The sequence below is a fragment of the Liolophura sinensis genome, chromosome 7, assembly GCF_032854445.1.
Source record: "Liolophura sinensis isolate JHLJ2023 chromosome 7, CUHK_Ljap_v2, whole genome shotgun sequence".
NCBI classification, from domain to species: domain Eukaryota; kingdom Metazoa; phylum Mollusca; class Polyplacophora; order Chitonida; family Chitonidae; genus Liolophura; species Liolophura sinensis.
Genome location: NC_088301.1, coordinates 3,304,067 through 3,318,229, shown reverse-complemented (window position 1 = coordinate 3,318,229; position 14,163 = coordinate 3,304,067). Strand labels below are relative to the sequence as shown.

The window sequence follows — 14,163 nt, the reverse complement described above, 5'->3', positions numbered from 1 at the left end:
TAGTAAAGTTCCGTTGTCTTTGTCAAGTACGGTTGTACCTTTCACTGGACATGCATTAATGGTTTAGTGGGTTTGATAATGTCGTTGATCATACGGCTGACAAGGGTGGCACTTGACTATCACAATTGACATCACCGCTTCATCCAGCATCTAAGGTGGTAGAGTCATATCTACTTTCCTTTCTGTTAAATTAAACTGACTGAAAAAGTAAAGCTACCCATGCTCGGAACGCTTACAGGAGGACCCTTCTCTCCCGGGGACCCAGGTGGTCCATACGGTCCCTGAATACCGTCCCGTCCGTCTCGTCCATCCCGACCCGGAAGTCCACAATGATCTCTACAACATCCTGAAAGTACAAGCACTGAAACTGAATAGCATGAAGAAATCAAATACTGATCGCAGATAAAGCTTGCATTTGGACATACTGACAGCGTCATGAACTGTATTCCACGTCTGTTCAGTTTGTGTCTGTGGTGCTCAGGGAATGTTGGCTCTTCGGAAAAAGGCTAGTGATCAATTAATGCTTTTTTGCACACAAATGATTTTCAGTTTGTGTCCGATCAAATGCAAGGTATATGTGTATAGTCTGTAGGTAATGTCAAATAATTGAACAATTTAAGCGCATTACAATACAGTAACAAACAGTTTGTAATGTTACATAAAAGGCTCAGCAGTGTATTCTATGTTTATGGCGTGTCTACAAGAGCCGGGATCCTGGGTGTGCACAAGAGTAGCTTACATCTATCGTGTTTATAGTGTCACAGTGGCGAAGAGTTTAGAGTAGAAGAATGTAGTGTTACAGAAGTGAAGCTGTATGTACAGGAGTACACCTGTATCTTTGTTTGAAGTAATACAGAGCAAGGTTGTAGGCTGAGAAGAATACACGTATCCTTTGTCTATAATGTCACAGAATGGAGCTTTATCTCCAGAGGAATACACGTATCCTTTGTCTGTAGGGTTACAGAGCAAAGTTGTATGTTTGGAAGAATACATGTATACTTCCTAGTGTTACAGAGTGAAGTTGTGCGTTTAGATGAATGCATGTATGGTCTACAATGTGACAATTGTGCGGTTAGTCTGTAGCGTGACAGGGTTGAAGTTATATGTTGAAAAGAGTATACGTTTGTCTCGTGTGTTTGAACTCTGATATTGTGTGTTGAGAAGAGAACACGTAATATTTATCTGTATTGTAACTAGGGGTGAATGTGTAAGAGAGATAGACTGACTTAGGTGGTTGGTGTGCCAGGGCGGCGCAGTGACTCGAGAGCATCTCACCAATGCGGTCTGTGTAAGACCTGATCACACTGGCTTCCTCTCTGACCGAATGTCGGAATGTCTGTCAGAAACTTGCGGATGGTCATAGGCGGCTTGCTGACTATGCCCGGTGTCTTAGCAGCATACTTCTGGAGTACGGCGTAAAACACCATTCAAATAAATAAGTAAAAAATAGCAGAAGAAGAGACTTATGATTTCGCTCTAGTGTTGTGGTATAATACATATATGGGTGCTCAGAGGTGTACGCGTTTGGTTTATTTGTAATGTTACAGGGGGGAATTGTATTTTGAGCAGAGTACACGTACGGATTGTCTTTATTGTTAGAACAGTTAAGTTGTATGTTCAATAGAGTCCACGTATGATTTATCTGTAGTGTAACAGGAATGCAGATGTAAGAACAGAAGAACACAGGTATGGTTTGTTCGTATAATGTTACTTGGATATCAGTTTTGAAGATTGACAAGATTGGACTAATGTGTTATAATACTCAACCTGTTACACGAGAAAGACTTTAAACTTTGCTAAAGAGTAAATCTACAGTCTAAGGGTATTAAGATGTAGGTGCAGAAAAGAACACCTGTTACCTGAAAACAGGCGAGATTGAGTGTTACGGAAAATAGAAAAAGCGTACAACGTACAAATGAAACAGAAATGAAACTTGACGCTAGTTTTCCAGATGACTAGTAATATCTTGTTGCTCTTGAGTTAACCCATATTGTAAAATCAGACTGTTTCACAAGTTACCACCACGGAAGCTGTTTTTCATTGATTTAATTAGGTTATATAGTCATATTAACAAGTTTTACGTCCTTTGCAGCTGATGGAAAATAGAAAAACAGGGCCTACATTTAACTTATCTTAACATTTAAGTCTAAAATTCAAACACAGCTACGACTATAATGCTTTGCTTTGTGAAGTTTAACATTTTTAATGATTCTGTACAACAGAATAATATATTAACCACAGTTTGAGTTCTTTCCTGTTTAGGACTGGATTTATTGGATTGCCCTCGCAATTGATGACTTAAGTCTAAAGTGGCTTGATAAATATGGGCCCAGGTGCTATGCCTAACTAAGTCTGTAATCTGTGTTGCAGCTTGGAAACTCGCCAACAGTGTTGAACTACCGTGATCTTAATGTGGGACGCAGTTTTCTGAGATAAAATGAGGTAGAGAGGATTTGCTAGAGTTCTATGCCAGGGATACTACGCTGACATACATACTCGCGGAAAACACCTTTGCTATCCGTCAGCATAAACAACCTTCCCTCTATTCCCTAAACCAGATTTCCTCTATAACACAAACAACCTTCCCTGCATTCAAAAAACCACCTTCCGTCTATTCCAGAAAAAAATTCCCTCTCAATCGGATTCCCGTGGTCTCTATTCCATAAACCAGATTCCCTCTATTCCATAAACAGTCTACCCTATATTCCATAAACACTCTACCCTCTATTCCATAAACAGTCTACCCTCTATTCCATAAACAGTCTACCCTCTATTCCATAAACTGTCTACCTTCTAATCCATAAATAAGCTTCCCCCTATTTCATAAACAAGCTCCCCTCTCTTCCATAGATAACGTACCCTCTATTGCATAAACAAGCTCCCCTCTATTCCATAGATAACGTACCCTCTATTCCATAAACCAGATTCACTCTATTCCATCAACAACCTTCCCTCTATCCGATAAACAACCTTCCCTCTATTCCACAAACAACCTACCCTCTATTTTAAACACAACCTTCCCTCTACTCCATACACAACCTTGCCTGTATTTCATCAACAAATTTCATGGAATTTCAAAATTCCATACACAACTTTCCCTCTATTCCATAAAGCAGATTCCCTCTATTCCATGCACAACCTTCCGTCTATTCCATAAACAACCTTCCCTCTATTCCACATAGCTATTGGTGTTGTGGTTCCACAAAAATACGAAACAATTCTGGGATCTAGCATTACTGTACTCTGTACCAAGTCTTCAATGTTCATACACGTTTTACAGAACCCAAACCCCAAGTTCATTACTCCAACAACACGGAGGCAATTTTCCTTACCTATTTCCTTGGGAGACAACTGTCCATGATCTGTGGTGGCTGAGATCTGAGAAAGACAACAAGAAAAGCATGTAACTTATCGTAGCAGGCTAAACAGATTAGCCTAATGGGGAAAGAGAAAAAAACTCTCTATAGTTGGTGTTAGCGTGAATAAATAGAGAAAGTTCAGATGAACATGACATTGCTTACAGAGGTAGACAAGTGGAACAGACCTGCACAGCAAACACAGCAGCGATGACAAAACCTAAAGCAGAGATTGTCATCATTTTCTCTAGATGAGGGCGGATATCCAGCTTCATGTGTTGATAGCATGCGTCTGAACAGACCGACCTCTGTCAGATTGCAACGTCAGTGTAGTGGTCTCCCTTTATATTTGAATGAATGAATAAATTATTGTTGTTTAAACCTACTTCTACAAAAGTGCTGCCATATATCTGCGATTTTTTTTACCTTACGTGGTCAGTCTGAAATGCAAGGAGATGTAAAGGTACGTGTAGTTATTGGGAAAAAAGAATTTATGCACAGTCTTTCATACCGGTGACCTTTGTTTATGTGTTAGTGATCCGCCGTTATCACTGACTCGTCTTTAAAGTACTGGGTTCATACGGCGATGGGCGCCAGTTTTGTCAATTGCTAGGGTTCTGTTAATTAAGAATTACATTTTGAACCATGGAAGCGCGGATGCAATCTATTGCTGCTAAGCAATTCTTAAAATTTCTTAAGAAAGGACGATGGTTTCCTACGATCTCTGTTTACCTCCCCATATCCGTTAACCCGACCGCAATAGAGTAGCTAACAACTGTTGAGAGTGGCGTGAAACAACGATATGAGTATCAAGTAAATGTATCAAATGAATAGTGTAATTTAACAAAAATATCCAGACCTCCGGTGATGTCTGTGATGACCGTCTCATTTTTTATTATTGTGCACAAAACCTGAATTACACACAATATTTGTTATGCCAATCTAGTATATGAAATATATGCTTGTACAATATACAGTGTTATTTGTTTAATTGTTGCTAAACGTGACACTCAAAACGTGTTCACTATGGCCATCACTTTTATGGTGGATGGAAAAGTGCCCAGGCAAAGCATCTTTTAAGAGGTCCACACTATACTGATGGTAGAAAATTCATCAAGGAACGTTAGTTTGCTTATCAAAAAAATTGATTTTTCTGTAAATATCTTTATTTGTTGCTCTATCTTGGGTTACCCTCTTCTTAAAGACAGTACCTAGAACATAGCACAACTAATATTAGGCTGAGACTATGAGATACAGATCAGATTTTTTATGATGTAATACATCACCAATTTAAAACATCTAGTACAGTGTAAACAGCGCCAATTTGGAATATCGAGTACAATATAGACAGCGGCAATTAAATACATCTAGCACAGAATTAACAGCGGCAATTTAATAAATCCAATATGGTATAAACAGCGCCAATTTAATACATCTAGTACAGTTTGAACGGTGCCAATTTAATACACCTGACACGATGTAAACATTGCAAGTGTAATATATTTGCTACGGTGTGATCTATGGAAATTTAGAAGTACCAAAAATAATGCACACTATGCATTTTAATCCAAAATCCGGCTTTGTTCAAACTACAAAAAAATAATTTAAAGCGCTGCCATTTTCAGGTAAGTTACACAGTGAGAAAGACAGAATATCACTAGTCACAAAATAAGTGAACGAAGCTCATTCAACAATGAGAACGGGTCACTGGAGGACGTTCATATTAACCCGCTGATATCAGCAACATACTCTATGACTATGTATTCCTTCTTTGTGCCGGGAGGGGCAGGCAGTAAGATATATCTGAAGCATACTGTTACAGAGGGAATTTATATATTGAGAGGGGCAGATATGTAGATTGTCTTAGTGCTAGAACAGTTGTATGTCCAGAAGAGCACACAGAAAAACGTAATATTTCCGAAAGAAGCATAAGTGAAACGTGATCCTAGTTTTCCAGATGACTATTAAAATCACACAGATTCACAGTATACAACTACAGAAAGGGTAACTTTATTACTTAAGCCATGTTAAATAGCCCTGCTTTACCCTGATCACGAGTTCTGCAGATGAAATATAATATCATGCCCTACGACTGTAACATGATCAGCCCAGTCTCTGATCTGTCTGACAGCAAGTCTTGATAGTTCATACACATGTTACAGAACCCAATCCCCAAGTTCATTATTCCCACAACACGATCCTACTTGATCCGTGGTGGCTAAAATCTGACAAACACAATAGTTTGACAGTGTGTAGCAGGTCGAACTGATTAGCCTAACGAGTTAAGAAAACAGAACTTTCTGTAGTTGTTGTTAGCGTGAATAAATAGGGAAAGCTTAGTTAAAAATGACATTGCCGAAAGCCGTCGACTAATGAAACAGACCTGCTGAACAAACACAACAGCGATGACAAAGCCTAAAGCAGACACTGGAATCATTTTGTCTAGATGATGGCGGAAGACCAGGTTCATGTGTTGATGAAGTTACGTTTGATCATAATGTCAACCAATCCACCTTTTTCAGACTGGTAACGTCAGGGTAGTTGTCTCCCTTTATATTTAAATGGATAAATAAAACGATTGTTGCTTAAAGCTACTTTGACAATATTTGTTGCCATATATTGGCGATTTTAAATTAAAGACATTTACCCTTCATAGCCAGACTGAGATGTAAGAAGATGTTAAAGTACGCATAGTTACTGGAAAAGAAGAAGTCAAGCACAATATCTTGTGTAACCATTGTTTATATGTGTTAGTGAATCCGCCGTTACCTGATTTTGCTACAGCGTGGCTTCCGATGGAGGTTAAAGTATATCTACAGATGCCACAAGCTCGAATCCAGCTCTCGTACATGTCGTTCGTCCGTTTTTAAAGTACTAGGTTGATACGCTTTGTCCTTTATTAATTTTATGTCAATTAGGTATCACATTTTGAGTGATGTGATTGTCATAAGCAGTTAGAACTTTATCATAAGCAGTTAGAACTTTAAATCCACCAATTTAGTGGAGGATAGTGACTATCTTATGCTGCAAACCAATTGTTTGTTGCACCGTGGTAGAGGATTCGAATTCTTCTCCAGTCGGCGTACCTTCAGTTTGCAGTCATAGGCTAAACAGTTCCTTGACAAAAGGTGACGGTTTTCTCCCACCGCTGACCGCAGTACTGTAAATGATACTTATGGGAGCGACGTGAAACATCAACGATGTCAGTAAATAAATGCATCAAATGAGCAGTGTAATATAAAATAAATATCCAGATTTTGTGCTGTTTAGTAGACTATTAATATGCTATATTCTAGCAGCTTCATACGATTTCAAAGACGACAAAAAAGAGTATAAAAGACAGTAGAAGATCACATCAACTATTGTATCTGCCAATACTAATCTATAGTCTGTAATTACGGAAGAAGTGAAGTGACACATTTTCTGTGAAGTGGGGGAAGCTTTATTATTGTGGCGAAAACCTGGATTGCACACAGTGAGTATTTGTGACGTCAATGTAGTATATACAAGATATAGGCCCTATGTCTGCATCTACAATACAGAATTTTATTTGTTTAAGTATTGTTTAACATTACATTTAAGTAGTGATCACCTACACGATGGCCGTCACTTTTATGGGCGAGGGTGGGGTGGGGTGTGGGGTAGGGAGAGAGTTGAGTTCCCCGGGCTAAACACCCGACGTTTGGCAGATTACTTTCTCCCATATAAAGAGATCCGTACTAATTTGGAGGAAGACGACCGCAAGCTGTCGGAGATCTCGGTCGCTCAGTGTCACCAAGTCCACATTAGTAAATAATTCTTAGATGTCTGTGTCTCCTGAACGGCGTGGTTATGATTAAGGATTTCTGACAATTGTAATTAAGGCCAAATAAAAAGTAAATAAAATGCTGAAATTCTGTTTTATCACGTATGCAGTTTAGTTTTGGCTGACCTGAGTTAGTAAGTCTCCTCTAGACTTATTTTTCTTTCTCAACTGTGCTTCTTGAACTAGTTTCTGGAAAATACATGCATTTTGTATTACGATACACAGAAGTCGTTTTTTCATTGGCAGATTTTCATTTCTGCGTAGCTTTGCTATTTGTTCTTTCAGCTGTACGTCTCAAACCAGCACTTACAGTACATGTATGTATAGTATGTAACACTGCTGTTCTTTGGTTGTACTGTGGACTTGTGGTAAAGTCACAGTGTCAGTTCGCCAATTATAGTACATCCATGTATAGTATGTAACACTGCTATTTCTGGGATGTACTGAGCACTTGTCGTAAAGTCACAACGTCAGTTCGACAATTATAGTACATGTATATATAGTAGGTAAGACTGCTGTTCTTTGGTTGTACTGAGGATTTGTCGTAAAGTCACAACGTCCATGTAAAGGCCTATATATTATGTAAGACTGCTATTCTTTGGTTGTACTGAGGTCTTGTGGTAAAGTCACAATGTCAGTTCGACAATTATAGTGCATATATATAGTGTATGTTACACTGCTATTCTTTAGTTGTACTGGGGACTTGTGGCAAAGTCACTTCTTCGATTCGAAAATTTAAGTTTCCAGTTGGCCGGTTTTATAGTTACTCTATTTAATCCGTTCACTGTATTGCATAAAAGCTCGTGTTGTCTGGGGAAATTGTATCGAAATTAAGCAGCCTCATATTTTATATATGTTTCAACAATGGCCTTATTCCTGAGAACGGCGAAAGCACAAATCAAATAAATAGAATTTCTTTTGCCGATTATCCAATTTCTGTGGGGAGGTGGGGGTGGGGGAGGAGGTACGGGTGGCTGATACGAGGTAAATTAATAGTAAACTAACCGGTTACTAAAAGGTTACCTACATGTACCACGGCTCACACTTCCTTAGCCCCTGATTCTTATTATTACGCTACGAGAAAGGAAAAGCACGTAAATACGTGTAGACATATGTCATATTTATTTGCGGATATTTCTACAATTTCTTTCTCTTACGTAGGTCAGAAAATGTAGTTTACACTGCATGCCACATTGTAAGGTGTCGTTGTACACTTGAAAGCTAAATTTAGTTTTGGGGCCTCCGTGGCTGAGCTGGTTAGCGCGCTAGCGCAGAGCAATGACCCAGGAGCCTCTCACCAATGCGGTCGCTGTGAGTTCAAGTCCAGCTCATGTTGGCTTCCTCTCCGGCCGTAAGTGGGAAGGTTTGCCAGGAGCCTGCGGATTGTCGTAGGTTTCCCCCGGGCTCTGCCGGTTTCCACCCACCACACTGCTGGCCGCCGTCGTATAAGTGTAATACTCTTGAGTACGGCGTAAAACACCAATCAAATAAATCAATAAATAAATTTAGTTTTAATTTGTCTTCATAATTGCTATAAAATTACTATCTCTTAACGAATAATTATATTAAGGAATTATAAAATTTTTTAAGGACATGATCTATTTGGGAATGCCTTTGCTTCTCTTAATTTATAAATAAGCAGATGTTTGTGGTACTTTACAGGAGCATATATACATTATTCGACTTTTTTCCATCCACTGTCTATAGTCCCCCTAATCAGTAAAATCGCAGACTCAGATCTGTATCTGACCTGTTTTCCTCTGTATTTAAGTCACAATTCTGATTATTTTTTTTTAGGAAAACTTTTTTCAAAAAGACACAAAATATGCTCTTGTGGAAAAAAGTAATCACATTTTTGGAATCTGAGATACATAAAGTTCAGAGTGGCTAGATATCTATCTTCTTATACAATTTGGTGCTAGAGACTTCGGACCGTTGTGGTATTTATCCGCTTAGCTGATTTTCTAAAACTGGCCTACAGTGTATACCACAAGAAAGCAGAATTTATTACCAACTCTCCAATTTAGAACTTAATACCAGTGAGTAAACGTCAACACACATGTATCTATTACGTACGTTTTTGTTTCCAGTAATTGCTATATGTGTTATACTTGAATTTGTTTGTTGTGGAGGCATTTGAATTATTCATTTTTACATTGAATTCTGTACCAAATGACCCACTTTTCTAACATATGGCGTGAATACAGTGGAATTGTTCTAATAAATGTCAACAATGCTGTGGAACATGGGCCTTATATACAACACCAACACCAACACCAACAGTGTCGGGACAATGGCAATTACTCTAGTTTTACCACGCTATCGTACCAGTACATGGAAGTTAATGAGCAAAATGCACATGGGTTTGTTTTCTTAGAAGAGTGGGCATCTTTCGCCGATTGGTTAAACTGCTGTCGTTGGTCGACATCGTATATGAGAAGGATTTCTGACTACGGCCTAAAACACCTTTTGAAATAAAGATATTAAATGCGTATAAATGTTGACCGAAATTGCAAATATGTGATAGTTTATTGTTCAAAAATTTCGACTTATTTTGTGCAAACAACACAGGTAACTTCATAACCGTCGACATAGTTTGGACACGGCAGTGGGCCACACACAGCCTCTACAATATACAGCAGATTGCCGTTGACGTTTTTAGCGGTGCCGGGGTGAGCGTCTGGGTCCTGATCCACGCACACGTACTCAGACTTTCGGTGAGTATAATGTGCGGCCATGAGAAACCCCAGATACTCCACGGTCCATCCGATTGGACACTCTAGGCGGGCTGGGATCATCACGTGACTCGGTCTGCCCGGTGTGTAACAGACGGCACACTGGATGTCCCTGTTGTGGAAGAAAGCGCCACCCGAGTTACTCTGGTGGAAGACGGGATTGCTGTCGTAAAGCTCAAACTCAGATCCATACAGGTAAGCTTTAGATTGGTGTCCGCCAAAAGTCTTGTTCCACTGAGGATTTAGAGGAAGACACAAATGGTTGCCACGCTACCCTTGTGCTGGTAATGTGACCCGGCCATCAAACCTGTAATAATAAAAAGGACTCCATGTAAAAGGATGGGAAATTGTCCCTCTGCTGCTCAGGTGGATTGCCAACCTCCTCACAGCGACAGATCGTTTGAGAAATGATGCAAGGACTTCCACGGATATGCGGTTAAAGTTGATATGTAAAAGGTATAAACGATAAAATATACTAAGACATTCGTTGTTAACGATCAGCTAACTGTATGCGGTTAAATGCACTGGATAATATCCTTTTCTGTGCTGTCTTGATATGTAAAAGGAGTTTTGTCTTACGACTTATACCGTGAATATATGACTGTGTCTTTAATGGACATTTATTACGAAGCTTGACTAATAAACAGGCGCCCCCTTTCTCAGTGTACTTGTACGATATGCTGTAAGCTGAAATAAATAGCGTTGAATTTTTATTGAAAGAATCCTGTATATAATCTGTATAGACTGACAATAATATTTTTAAACTGATTAACTTATAGCTTGACAATTTATATATAATATATAATATAATATAATATAATATAATATAATATATTATACATATATTAATACATAATATAATATAATATAATATAATATAATATAATATAATATAATATAATATAATATAATATAATATAATATAATATAATATAATATAATATAATATAATATAATATAATATAATATAATATAATATAATATAATATAATATAATATAATATAATATAATATAATATAATATAATATAATATAATATAATATAATATAATATAATATAATATAATATAATATAATATAATATAATATAATATAATATAATATAATATAATATAATATAATATAATATAATATAATATAATATAATATAATATAATATAATATAATATAATATAATATAATATAATATAATATAATATAATATAATATAATATAATATAATATATAAAAGAAATATATAACAAACAAATTTTGTGTGATTCTAATTAATCTGCCCCCCACCTCCGGTACCTCACATTGCTGAGCACTAAAACAAATATGCAAATATAGGAATCAAACTCGTTATCCTGTTCCACACAGCAGTTTTAAAGTACGCATTTCACCACTGAACCAACGTGGACAATGCGTTAGAAGGCATCAAACACATGTATTTTGGTGAGTGTGGAGTTCCTCTGAACTTCTAAAGTATTTATTTTTATTTTCGACTGACGAAAATATGATTGCGTGAACCAAAACTATACTTCGTTGATAATAGCTTACTACTCCATAACTAGACACCAAATATATGGAAACTGTTTGGTTCACATAATTGTATTTTAATTATGAAGGGAAATCTCGCATCAAAACGCCTTCAAATATCAAAATCTGTCTTTCTTATTTGATAAAACAAAAGTATAAATAGCACTACTCCAATTTTTTACACAAATGTTCTTTAGTAATTCTATTTCATATTACAGTAGGTTTTGTGTGTTTTTTTTGCATGAAAAAAATTCCCCCCACTCTGCTGCACCGAAGTGGGAGGATTTTCTATCTAGTTGTAAGAGGTCCTTTATGACTCAAAGATACACTATTCAGACATCACGGACAATAGTCAATTTCATTTTAATATCCCTTTAGATATACCCTTTTGCCTATAATTAGTGAAAATGTTGCCAGGACTAGTTTGGGGTGGGGGTATCCATATGTACGTACGTACATATATCTAAAATTTAGGTCTGCGTACGAGACGGTTTAGTTGGTTATGATTGCTACATTACTTTGTTTAGTCAGAGAGTTTAATCGAGATATCTACGTACCTTGGTACAAAGTGGTAGAGTAGCTTGGACATTCTGTCCGTCCCCAGCGAGTATAGACCGCACCCGCTAAAAATAAACAAATAAAATTACACGACGATTTTGTACACACAACGTGGTATGCAAATAGTTCTTTTCCATTTAACCGACAAATATAACATTTTACAGGAACCCCGGGTGGTTCGTGTCGTGCCCAGGTTCAATGCCGTTTTGTGAAATACAATCTCTTACAGTAAATATAAGAAAAATAAGTTTTAAAAAATGAGAGTTTAAAAAATAGGTAAAACGTACATATGAAAAGGTATTTGTCGGCCCAGATTTCAAATAAAGGAGGAGGCTTTATTGTCTTATGTTAAACCACCGGAGGTACTTATTTGTGGACATTAAGATCGGATGAGTTTGCACTCATAAGCCTCTTATTACGACCTTGCAGTAAGAGTTTAGCATCAAAGGCAACATGACAAGAAATTCGAAAATAAAGACATTGGCTTAAAAGAGATAAATAATCGACCCTAAGATGAGGTGTCCAGGGATAAATACTGCAGCCTTTGTCACACTTAAGTAAATTGATCATATCGATACGTAAAAATTCAGCTTGGGGTAAACACAGCTTTGACTTCACTGTATCTTATACCAGTCAGTCACAAATCATTGTGACTCCCTTTTAGTAAAAGAAAGATATACCAAAAAATTCAGATAAAAAAAATCGTATTTAGATATATTTTATGTCTCTTTATGACCCTTTACTGGTATCCATGTAATTTCCACTAACAGTCATTATATTTTGGACTCCACATCATATATGAACTCAGAACCAAACCCCACCCCGATCTAAATCGGACTCTTCCCCCAACAGAGTTGTTCTGACATCAAGCTACTAAATTTCTGGACTGATCTCTTCTCCTTTTATATCTTAGAACACATAAAGGAAGAAATAAATAAAATAAATAAAAACGTTCCATGTGTTGCAATTTCTGTAGTAAATGTCCATGCACAAACTATTGACAATTTTTCCGAAATATTAAATACAATATACACTCCAACATCTAAGACTAAAGTTTTCTCCGTTGATGTTGTACTCCTAAGTGTTAACAAGCCCGGGTGACATGTTCGAGCTTACACAGCAGTTTAAGATCTATTTCAAGTCTTGGTGGAACTCCACTGTTGATGTATCACAGAGGGACTCACCAAGGCCAGGTGGTTTTGTGTTCAGGTGTAACTCCAATGCGGATGTATTACAGGCGGACTCATCCAGCCCAGACTGCCTTGTATTTAGGTGTAACTCCACTGTTGACGTATTACTCACCCAGGCCAGACTGTTTTGTGTTCAGGTGTAACTCCACTGTTGATGTATTACAGAGGCACTTACCCAGGCCAGACTGTTTAGTATCCAAGTGTAATTCCAGTGCTGATGTATTACAGAGGGACCCTCCCAGGCCAGACAGTTTTGTATTCAGGTGTAGCTCAACTTCTCATGTATTACTGTGGGACTCACCTAGGAGAGACTGTTTTGTGTTCAGGTGCAACTCTACTCCTAATGTATTACAGGCAAACTCACTAGACCAGACTGTTTTGTATTTAGGTGTAACTCTAGTGCTGATGTATTACAGGCAGTCTCAACCAGGCCAGACTGTTGTGTTCTCAGGTGCAACTCTACTGCTAATGTATTACAGGCGCACTCACCCAGGCCAGACAGTTTTGTATTCAGGTGTAATTCCACTTCTCATGTATTACAGGTAGACTCACCCAGGCTAGACTGTTTTGTGTTCAGGTGCAACTCTACTGCTATTGTATTACAGACAGACTCAGCCAGGGCAGACAGTTTTGTCTTTAGGTGTAACTCCAGTGCTAGTGTATTACAGACAGGCTCAGTCAGGCCAGACAGTCTTGTCTTTAGGTGTAACTCCAGTGCTGATGTAATACAGGCAGACTTAATCAGGTGAGATTGTTTTGTGTTCAGGTGTACCTCCACTGTTGTTGTGTTACAGACAGACTCACATTTTTTTTTTGTTTTTGTTTTGTTTTGGTGGAACATCACCGTTGATGTAGTATATGCCGACTTAGCCGAGCCAGACTGTTTTTATGTTCAGATATAACTTTACTGCTGATGTACTAAACACACACTCGCCCAGGCCAGACAATTTTGTGTTCAGGTGTAACCCCACTGTTGATGTGTTACAGACAGACCCACCTGC

General features: G+C 37.8%; 1 long non-coding RNA gene across 1 annotated transcript; it reads right to left on the bottom strand.

Annotated features, from left to right (window-relative positions):
• Window positions 1–244: 244 nt before the first annotated feature.
• Window positions 245–3,599, bottom strand: LOC135470509 (uncharacterized). The gene is made up of 3 exons (XR_010444396.1): window positions 3,545–3,599; window positions 3,333–3,378; window positions 245–346 (listed from the first exon to the last, which is right to left on the bottom strand). It is a non-coding gene; the product is annotated as an uncharacterized LOC135470509 (long non-coding RNA).
• Window positions 3,600–14,163: the final 10,564 nt, after the last annotated feature.